At 41.7% G+C, this 10622-nt stretch overlaps 1 pseudogene; it reads right to left on the reverse strand.

The window, feature by feature from the left end:
• The window catches only part of LOC102248539, a 21209-nt pseudogene extending 11082 nt beyond the window's left edge, over positions 1-10127 (reverse strand).
• Positions 10128-10622: the final 495 nt, after the last annotated feature.

The raw sequence follows: 10622 nt of genomic DNA on the forward strand, positions 1-10622 counted from the left end.
CAAAGATGTCTATGGGAACAGGTCAGGGGTGATCTGGGTTCAGAGAAGAGGTGCAACCATTTCCCCACACATCGTCCCCTGAACAGAGACAATTGTCATTCTGCAGAGATCAGAACCGTCCTCTGGTGACCTTACAGAGTTCACAGTGGACTCTGAGTGGCTAAGATGTCTGAGGAGCTAGCATGGCCCAGGTCCCAAGCCCACTCTCAATTAGCCATGCCCTCTATTTCACCACAGAGTGAGTGAGAGTGCCCACCCTCCTAGCCAGCAACACCACAGTCACCGAGCATAAGGATTCCGTGGTCCTGACCTGCTACAAAAATGCAGTTTCCACCCAGTGGTTGATCAATGGCATGGATCTGCGGCTGCCAGAGCGGATGAAGATGTCCTGGAACAATAGAACTCTCAACATACACCCCCTCAGGAAGGAGGATGCTGGGAATTACCAGTGTGAAGTGCCCATCCCCATGAGTTCCGCTGACAGTGAGCTGGTTGAGCTGGATGTAAAATATTAGTGACCCTCCTGCTCTCGTATATGTTACTAAACTCTGAATATTCTTTTGTGCCATTTAAATAGATTTGGTGTGAAGGTGGAAAGTACTTAGAAGATTTGCATTGAGTCAAGAAATGCTCAAAAAAGAGAGCTGACATTGTCGTTATTGTTGACTTAAGGTGATTGTCTATACCAGATCCCACTTCTGTGTGGTCTAAGTTGTACCATCTCCAATGTGGAGGTGAAACCGAGTCTTTCCAGAGAATCACCGTGGCTGTGTGATTACCCTGGGTGAACGTGATGAGTCTGCATAAATCCAAGCTCTGTCCCTCCTCCAGGGGGACATGTAGTGGATGCACAGCCATTGTTGTTGGCCATGGAAATGGACAGGAGGACACCCATGTGGTAATAACACTGATATTTTTTCTCCCTGTTTGACTTATTTCACAAAATTTCTTAAGTCTTTTTGAGTATTTTTATTTATATGGCTATAGGCTTATTTGCATAAAGTAAATAGATCTGTCTTCCTTATTAATAGAGTATAATTGGAAACCTAATAATACAACCAAGGTTTTGGCTCAAATTTCCTAGTTCAGACTGATGCCCACAGAATTAGAAATGACCTCAACTTTTATGGAGCTAAATTTGACCTGCGTGGTTTTGTGGAATCTCTTGTAGATGAGGGCATTACCCAACGCTAGAAGGTGAGGCTTCCTTACCTCAAGAGGCTTTTAGAACTCCCATATTCGGTTTCATAGAAAAACCTGCATCAGGGCCTTTTATGTGGTTAATGTCAGTTCCTCTGCACTTAGGTCACTAATGAGGCCAAATCCAGTGACACCAGCGATGTTTTATGATGGAGAATACTCTTCATCCTTGGAGGTGACCTGTGGTTAAAATGAAGGTGACTGTAGAGAGCAATGTAATGTCTCCATGGAGAACTCTAGAAGCACAGTATTCTGGGACATCAGATCCTGGCAGTGTTCAGGAACTCTCAGGTAATTTGCATCTGTTTATAAATTGCTGAAAAATTGCACCTCTTTATAAATTGCTGGAAATTATAAAAATGTCAACTGGGACTTGGCTAAAAGAGATTTAGTTGTGTTTCCCTCCACTGTGCAGAAAGCAGTTTTGTTCTGATCTAGAGGCCTTAATGTTCCCTCAGAGTCATTAACCCATACACAGTTTCTTCCTGACAACATGCCTCCTTTGTCTTGATTTAGACCATTTCTTTTATAAATGTAATTACTAATTGCAGGTTCTTTCTCTGCACTTTTGAAATATACATAAGTCTCCTCAAAAGCTTCTTGCCAGTGTTATGACCCAGAGAATAACTGTCTCCAGGACCTGGCCCCATCTGTTTGAAATATAATCCTCCTGGTGTCCCTGTGTCCCATTCTCTGAGGGAGAGTAGGAGCCTAACTTGGGTGGGGACATTTACAACCAAGATGTGAAGAGACCTCCTGCCAGGTTATCAGGAGATGGTTTATATTTCCTTTCTGTAAAGGCCATTAGCAATCACAGATGCCTATAATTCCTTCTTCTTTCTTAAAATCTCCCCAGCCTTTTCTTTCAGGGGTGTTGAGTTTCATCTCACTGCCCTATTTCATGGTTCTGAAGAATGTCTTCCTTGCCTCTTTAAATGTGTTGGACACCTGGTTTACTTTGTCATCATCTACCTGTAACTAGCTGATCCTGTCATTTTGCTCACATTGTCGATCCTTACCTTATTTTCAAATCTTCAAATTTCTTTCCTTATCAGGCTAAAGTCCTCCACATAAAGTTATCCAGTTTTCCTGCCTTCCTTCTGACTTGGCATCCACAGCAGCATCTGGCGTGATTTCTTAGATGCTTTTGAGGGTGCAAGTTGCCTCTGGATGGCCTTTGCACCAGAATCTGAGAAGACATGCAGGCCTGAAAGGGCACAGGTCCACAGGGACCAAGCCATCAACAGTGTTCACATTCATTGTCACTGCACCTTCAAAGAACAAGATCACAGAGATTTTAACAAATATTCTATCTTAAACCTTACAAACTCTAGTAAACATGCAGGTCCCTGACATGTCAGCCACCCACAGGCTATCAATGAAAGATGCTGTTTTGTGTCCCCCATGACCTGGAGCTCAGGCCAGACAGGTGTTCTCATACTTTGTTTTCTTCATTGTTTTTACAAACACAATCGCCAGGTGCCTGTTCATAGAGAATCCACATCTGGAACCTTTGAAATGCAAATAAATCTTTCCTGTGCCTTGTGGCCTCTTTGGTATTTAGTTATACTCCTTTGAGAGCTGGCCAGTGGTGGATTGTTGGTAAGCAGAAATGGGCATAGAGGGGAGCTGTTAAGTGATAGGATCTGTTCAGAGCCAGGATGATAAATAGTAAAGCCAGGGGGGTTTGGAGATGTTAGGCATTATATTAGGTCAAGGGGACCTAAAGATACCCTGCAGGCGGGTTCATTTGGGGAGGGTTCAATGGGGGTGAGGGATATGAATGAGGGGCTACCTTATACTTCTTGAGAGAGAAGCCACTGGAGCTGGTGTAGTTAAGTGGGAATGCCATTCTTCGAAACTTGGATAGGCAAACGCTGTGAGACACAGGTTTGTGGGAAAGGATAAGGTTCTTGAAGATTCATATTAGTGTCCTGACATTTCTGACAAAAGGGAGCACCAAATATACTAGCTGGCAGGAGTTACAGAATAGACATTAAATAAGAAACAAGAAGGAAAAGCAGATGAGCATCTTGTAGGGAGTTAGGAGTCTGAAAAGTGAGGAGGGAGAGGGACACCGTGAATGCAGAAGATGTGTCTAGGGAATGTGGTATTTGAGCCAGGAAATTAGTTGAAGTCCAGGGTAGTCAGACTAGAACAGGGCTTGGCATGGAGCCTAGGAAAGTGGGGAATGCAGGGCAGGCTTGAGGGTGAGGACCAAATTGAGGGCCAGAGGTTTCCATCCTCCAGCTCCAACCCAGGAGAGATGTCTGCATTTGGCTCTCAAAGCAGTTTCCCCACGGACTGGGAGAGCCATGAAAGGCCAATCTCCCCTCTATGCACCAAGACGTGCCTCAGCTGAGTAAACACATTAGCCATGTCCCAGGGGATTTGTGTGTCAGTGAGTAAGTCTGACTAGGAGCCTGGGTACAGGCAAGGAAAAGGCTGATGGTATGTGTATGTTGGTGGAGAAGAAATTGAGGGATGGCTTGAACTTGGAATGTGTGGAGCATTTTCCTTCTTTGTTGACTAGTGATAGTAACTTTCTGTGATTACACAGGTAAGAGCTCTGTGGTAGGTCACAGGGATGGAGTGGAAGGTACCCACCTTTCCTTGTCTAATCCAGGATGTGTCACTTCCATCTGTGATGGATGCTTCTCTCCTCATCTGAACTTATGTTGTTGGGTGTGGTAGAACCCAGGTTATGATGGGCAGTTCTGCCAACCTGGTCACATTACAGACCACATTCAGACTCTCCATCTCTCCTCAGGCCTAGAAGCTTGTTGAGAGCTGTTGTTTTATTGCTGTAGGAGATATGGCCTTGTTCACAAGGAGTGTGCCTAGGAGTAATTATTTTATTAGGTCTCACCAGAGGTTTCACAAAGCACCTTTCATTCTTCTAACATCAATTAGCAACTTGTCCTTTTCTCCGGAGGGTACATCCACCATGGCCCAGACTAGTGGAGCCATAGATGTGGCAGATCCCTGAATGGTCACAGATGTGGATGGACCTATAGCTCATGCTTTCCTTAAACTGCTGATTACAAGAGTTGATTCTGTCTCTGGTGTCACTGTCATCACTTATGGCATTGTCTTAGATCATCAACGTTAGCAGGCATCACTTCCACTCTTTGGAGCACAGGTGTCTTACTAAGGCATTGAGAAACTTACAGTTTTGTTTTTCTTTAGCAGGAAAGCCTCTAGTTCTCGCCATTTTTATGACTTGAGTTTGGCATTGAATTAACTTGGAGAATGAACACATCCATTGGCCCTGGTAGGGAGGGCCGCTTCACAGGCTCATAATTTGTACAGCCACTTAGAAGGGCCTGTGGCCGGTTTCATAGTCTGCTTTTGTCATCCTGAAATACTTAACTTGAACAAAGAGCCCAGAACTTTCATGTGACTTTTCATAATCCTGCCCCTACACCTGACCATTGGTTGGGAAAATTTTGTAATGTGACCACCAGAGACAGTACAGCAACAAGGAAACCTGGAGAAGCTGTGAAGGGATGTAGAGAAGTATTTGGCTTTTTCTACTCTGTTTATGGCATTACAAGTGTCTAATGAGCAGGACCATCCCACGCCTACCTCTGTAGCTCACAGAAGGAAGGTTCTCTGTCTATGATGTTCTCTGGAGATTCATATTTAAAGAAATCTCAGGTAGTTGGCTCAAATGTGAATGGCATTAAACAGACACAATAAGCCTACACTAAATATTGGTCTTTAGAAAAATATGAGAGAGAGAGAGAGAGGTAATTGGTGATGAGAAAGAAAGCAGGTGAGTTTTCATCTTCTAAGAAGGAAGGCCTTGCAGTAGATAATGCAAATAAATAGTAAACTCAAAGAATTTCATTGGGAGCTCTCATTGTTTGGGGCAGATACCCTCAGTATGGCCCAAAGAAACTAGAACCTTCCTGTGATAACTTTTAAGAGTACACACAGAGACACAGGGCTTATCAGGAAACATTCAGTGTTGTCACAAATACTATAAAGAATATTCAACAGGAGAGAGCTGTGACCTGGCTTTGCTAACTATTTCATGTTCCACCCGCAGAGGGAGTTATAATCTCCTTGGGTTGTAGAAGGTCACCTCAAAACAATTTACCTTCTTTGGGTCTTAAAAACTGATTAAGATTTGTCCTTGAAGTCCAAAGGACTTGGTTCTTTGTCCAAATGATATATAATGGGCACTGGCATATGTTTTGTATTTGTTTTGTTATTTTTTTATACTTTAATTTTTTAAAATTAAAATAAATGGTGATAGAAATAAAATAAAATAATGTAAAGTGAAAGAGACAAAAATTACTATTTTCAGTTCATTAACCAGACCATAAGTGGTCTACCTTCCTTTTCAAGAAAAGTATTACTTATTTAATTTAATTTTTATGTACTGGGAAGCAGACTAAAGTTGTAGTTTCCCGAATGATCTCTAAGGGCAGGAATGGAAGATTGATTTCCTAAAGTGTTGCTGTTACTTCCTGGATGAAAACACTGGGAAATGGACATACTACATTGGTCTTGAGTAACAGTCCCTCTGCAGTCTCCATATCCACAGTCCAAGACCCACCAGCTCCATGGCCCTGATTGTGGGAGAGTCACAACCCACACCGCACAAAACTGCTTCTCTTCTCCAGAGCTCTCACATAGATTCTGTTGTCATAGATTCCAGGAATTGCTATCTCCAGCTTCTGAGCTGTTGTTTTTTTGTGTGTTTGTTTGTTTTTTTCTGCTTATGTTTTTTTTTGTTTTGTTTTTTGTTTGTGTCTGTGTGTGTGTGTGTGTGTTTCCCAAAGGGTTTAGGAAAGAATGAGTTAAGCCGATCTGGGGTATCTTTCCTACACATAATTTGGCACCTCTATTGTAATGTGTGCAAAACAAAGATCTTTATCCTTCCAACCTCCCAACCAGATCCTCCCCAAATCCTCCTCTTCTCAGTCAAGGTCAAATCCATCCTTCCAGGAAATCTTGGCATTATCCTTGCTGCCTCTCTTGCTCTCAGTGACCAACATTCTTTGCTTCTGTAAATTTGAATACTTGAGATACATATAAGTGGAACACACTGTTCCTGTCTTTTTGTGCCTGGCTTGTTTCATGGAGCATACTATCCAGAATTACCATTTTTATAAGGCTGAATAAGGTACCATTGAATATGTTTGTGCTACATTTTTCACGTTCTCTATGAAAAATAGAGTTGCTTCCACCTCTTGGCTATGGTGAATAATTCTGCAATGAAAATGGATGTGTAAATATCTCTTCAAATCCTGCTTTCCATTCCTTTGGATATAAAAGCAGAAGTGAGGTTGCTGGACCACATGATACATGGTAAGTCTATTTCTTATCTGCCTCCAAATTGTTTTCTATAGTAGCTGCACCATTTTGCGTTTTCATCCACAGTGGGCCTGGCTCCAATTTTTCTATTTTGTGCCAACACATGTTATTTTCTATGTTTCCAACAGTTACCATCCTAATGGGTATACAAAGATATCTCATTGTTTGGATTTGATTTCTCTAAGGATCAGTGATGTTGGATATCTATTCACTAGAGGCCCAATGCACAAAATTGGTGCAAGGGGCTTGGCCCTCACAGCCCGGGCTGCCTCAGCCAGCTTCCTTGCGGCCTCACCCCTGCCCACTGGTGATTCTGGAAGTTCATTCCACTGTCCGGTCTAATTAGCATATTAGGTCTTTAGTACATAGGATAACCATTCTGGCCATTTGTATGTCATCTTTGAAAATATATGTGTTCAAGTGTTTTGACCATTTTTTAATCAGGTTATTTGATTTTGTTGTTAAGTTGGAGTAGTTCTTTTTATATTCTTGATATTAACCCCTCATCTTATATGTGACATGCAAAGTATTTTCTACCATTTCATAGGTCACCTTTCACTCTGTTGATTGTGTCTTTTGATGAATAGAAGTTTTCATTTTGATAATATGCAGTTTACCTATTTGTCTTTTTTTTACCAGTATTCTTAGGGTCATATTGAAGAATCATTTCAAATTCAATGTCATGATGCTTCCCTCTATAATTTCTTTAAAGAGTTTTATAGTTTTAGGTTTCACATTTAGGATTCAATCCCATTTTGTCTTCACTGTTGTTTATGGTATAAGCGATGGTCCACTCCATTTGTTTGCATGTGGATGCTGCTGTTCAACACCATTTGTTGAAAAGACTGTCCTTTCTCCATTGAACAGTCTTGGCTCCTTTGTCCAAACCATTTGACTGTGTCTTTTGACAAATAGAAGTCTTTATGCTAGTGTCACCATATTTTGGTTACTTCAGCTTTGTAGTAAAATTTGAAATTAGTAAGTGTAAGACGTCCAATTTTGTTCTTTTTTTCTAAGATGATCAAAACAATTGGTGGGTCCATTGATATTCCTTCTGAATTTTAAAATGGATTTTCCTATTTCTGAAAAAAGTCAGAGAATTAGATAAGGATCATATCAAATAGGAACATAGTTGTTTTTCAAGGTATTTTGTTTGTTCTTTACCTTCTTTCAGAGACATTTAATAGTTTTCTGTGTATATATCTTCATCTTATTCATTAACTTAATTCTAAGTATTCTAGTCTCTCTGATGCTATTTTAAATGAAACTGTTCTCTTAATTTTATTTTGGCATTGTTCATCTTTGTTGAAAAAAGTGGAAATGATGCTGAGTGTTGATTTTGTCTCCAACAACTTTGCTTTTTTTATCAAGTCTTAAAATTTTTTTTGGTGTGTGTATGTGTGGTGAAATTTTTAGGGTTTTCTATATATGATTATGTTGTATTTTTTAAAAGACAATTTTTCTTCTACCTTTCAAACTTGGATACCTCCTATTTTAACATGTTGCCTGATTTTCCAGCCAGTTCTTCCACTACTATAGTGAATCAGTAGGAAAAACAGCATCCTCGCCCAGCGGGTTTGGCTCAGTTGATACAGCACTGGCCTGCGGACTGAAGGCTCCCAGGTTCAATTCCGGTCCAGGGCATGTACCTGGGCTGTAGGAACATCCCCAGTAGGGGGTGTGCAGGAGGTAGCTGATAGATGTTTCTCTCGCATCGATGTTTCTAACTCTCTATCCCTCTCCCTTCCTCTCTGTCAAAAATCAATAAAATATATTTTAAAAAAAAAAGAAAAACAGCATCCTTGTCTTGTTCATGATGATAGTAACATTTTCCAAGTTTCTCCATGGAATGTTGGGTTAGCTGTGAGCTTTCATGTGTAGCCTTTATCATATTGAATGGTTTCCTTCTATTCCTACAGCTCCTGTCTTTTGTTAAAACTATAACAACTTCTCTCTAGAAACTTATTTTACCATGATATTCAATCTGCAGGCCAGGAAATAAAGTCCTTTTAGACTGAAAAGTCATTTAGCTGGAACATCTCCACTTCCAAGATTATGAAGACTGGGTTGGGTCATCTTTACTGCCCAATGAATTATTTTAAAAGAGGTAAAAGCCTTTTCACTTTCTATAAAGTTTCCTTGACCCCAGAGATGGACCGAGGTAGTAGCCTGCCTTCCACATCATACATGGAATTTTACATAAAGAGTGGGACCTCATCTTTTTTGAAGTTAATGACAGAAAGAATAAATAAAAGCTCATGAGAGGAAAATACTACCTGATGATGAGGTCATAGGAAACATCAGTGGGGAAGGTGTCCCCTATGCTGATATTACAGAGATGTCTGGGGAACAGGTCAGGGGTCACCCTGGGGTTATGAGGGATCAGAGAAGAATTGCAGCCCTCTCCTTACACATTGTCACCTGAACAAAGACAATTGTCCTTCTGCAGAGGTCAGGACCATCTTCTGGTGACCTTTACAGAGCTCAGTGGTGACTATGAGTGACAGAGATGTCTCATATTGTAGCAGGACCCCAAGTCCCAAGCCCACCCTCAATCAGTCCTTGGTCTTTTTGCAGAGCCCACAAGAGTGCCCACCCTCCAAGAGAGCAACACTCAGTCAGAGAGCATGAGAATGCTGTGGTCCTGACCTGCTACTCAACTGTCATCCTCACACAGTGGTTCTTCAATAACATGAGTCTGTAAGAGCATGAAGCTGTCCTGGTGCAACAGAACCGTCACCATTGAACCAGTCAGTGGGAAGGATGCTGGGGATTACGTGTGTGAAGTGTCCAACCCCATCAGTTCTGCTGAAAGTGAAGGGGTTGAGCTAGATGTAAAATATTAGTGACCCTGCTTTCTTCCTCTATGTTATTAAACCCTGAATAAATTTCCTTCACCCTTGAAATAAATTTGTTGTGAAGGTGGAAAGTCCTTAGAAGACTTGAACTCAGTCAATAAATGCTCAAAAATGAGAGCTAGCAGTGAGGTTATTGTTCAGTGAAGCTAACATCCCACACCAGATCCCACCTCTGGTTGGTCCCGTTTGCACCATCTCCACAGTGAAGGTGATACAGATTCCCTCCCAGCAAGGGCAGTGGTCATGTGATGACCAGTGGGAGCATGTGATAAGCTTCCAGGAGTCCAAGCTCTGTCCCTTCTCCAATGGGTCCTGTAGAGGGTACCTGGACACTGTTTTGGACAGCATGCCATGTTCAGACTTTCTGTCTCTCCTGAGGCCTAGAAGCTGGTCACTGTCTGTTGCTCTATTGCCTTTGAAGACATGTCTTTGCTCCAAACAATAGGAATGTGCATGTCATTCTCTATGAGGTATGACAAGAGGCTTAACAAAGCACCTTTCAATCTCCTAACATCGATTAGATGAAGGTACAAGCACAGCAACTTCTCCTTTACTCTGGAGAGTACCGTTCAGCATAGCCCAGACTATTGGAGCCATTAGGGCCTCATAGATGTGTAAGACTCTTGAATGGTCAGAGTCGCGGATGTCCTTACAGCTCATAGTTTGCTTAAACTGCTGATCATTAGAACTGACGCTGACACTGTTATCACTGTCATCACTGATGTCATTGTCATAGAGCATCAACATCAGCAGGCATCCACTTCCACCCTTCAGAGCACACGTGTCTTACTAAGGCACTTAGAAATCTTATCGTTTTGATCATCTTTAGTGGGAGAGTCTCTAGTTCTCACATTGAGGATGACTGTAGGTCTCTAGGTATTTTATGACTTAAATTTGGGGGAAAATTAACCTAAAGGATGAACACATCCTTTTACCCTGCTAGGGAGGACCACCTTCATTAGATTCCAATCTGTGAAGTCATTTAGAAGGGCCAGCAGTAGGTTTAATACTTTGCTTTTGCCATTTTGAAATTCTTTTTTTTCTTTATTGATTAAGGTATTATATATGTGTCCTTACCCACCATTGTTGAAATTCTTAATGACACTCACTTTACTTGCTTATGTCCCTGGCAGAGACCCCGGCCTGCAAAAAAATGGTTTGAGCCTGGCCGGCGTGGCTCAGTGGATGAGTGTCCACCTATGAACCAGGAGTTCATGGTTCCATTCCCACTCAGGG

This window comes from Myotis brandtii, unplaced genomic scaffold, assembly GCF_000412655.1.
Source record: "Myotis brandtii unplaced genomic scaffold, ASM41265v1 scaffold3683, whole genome shotgun sequence".
NCBI lineage: Eukaryota > Metazoa > Chordata > Mammalia > Chiroptera > Vespertilionidae > Myotis > Myotis brandtii.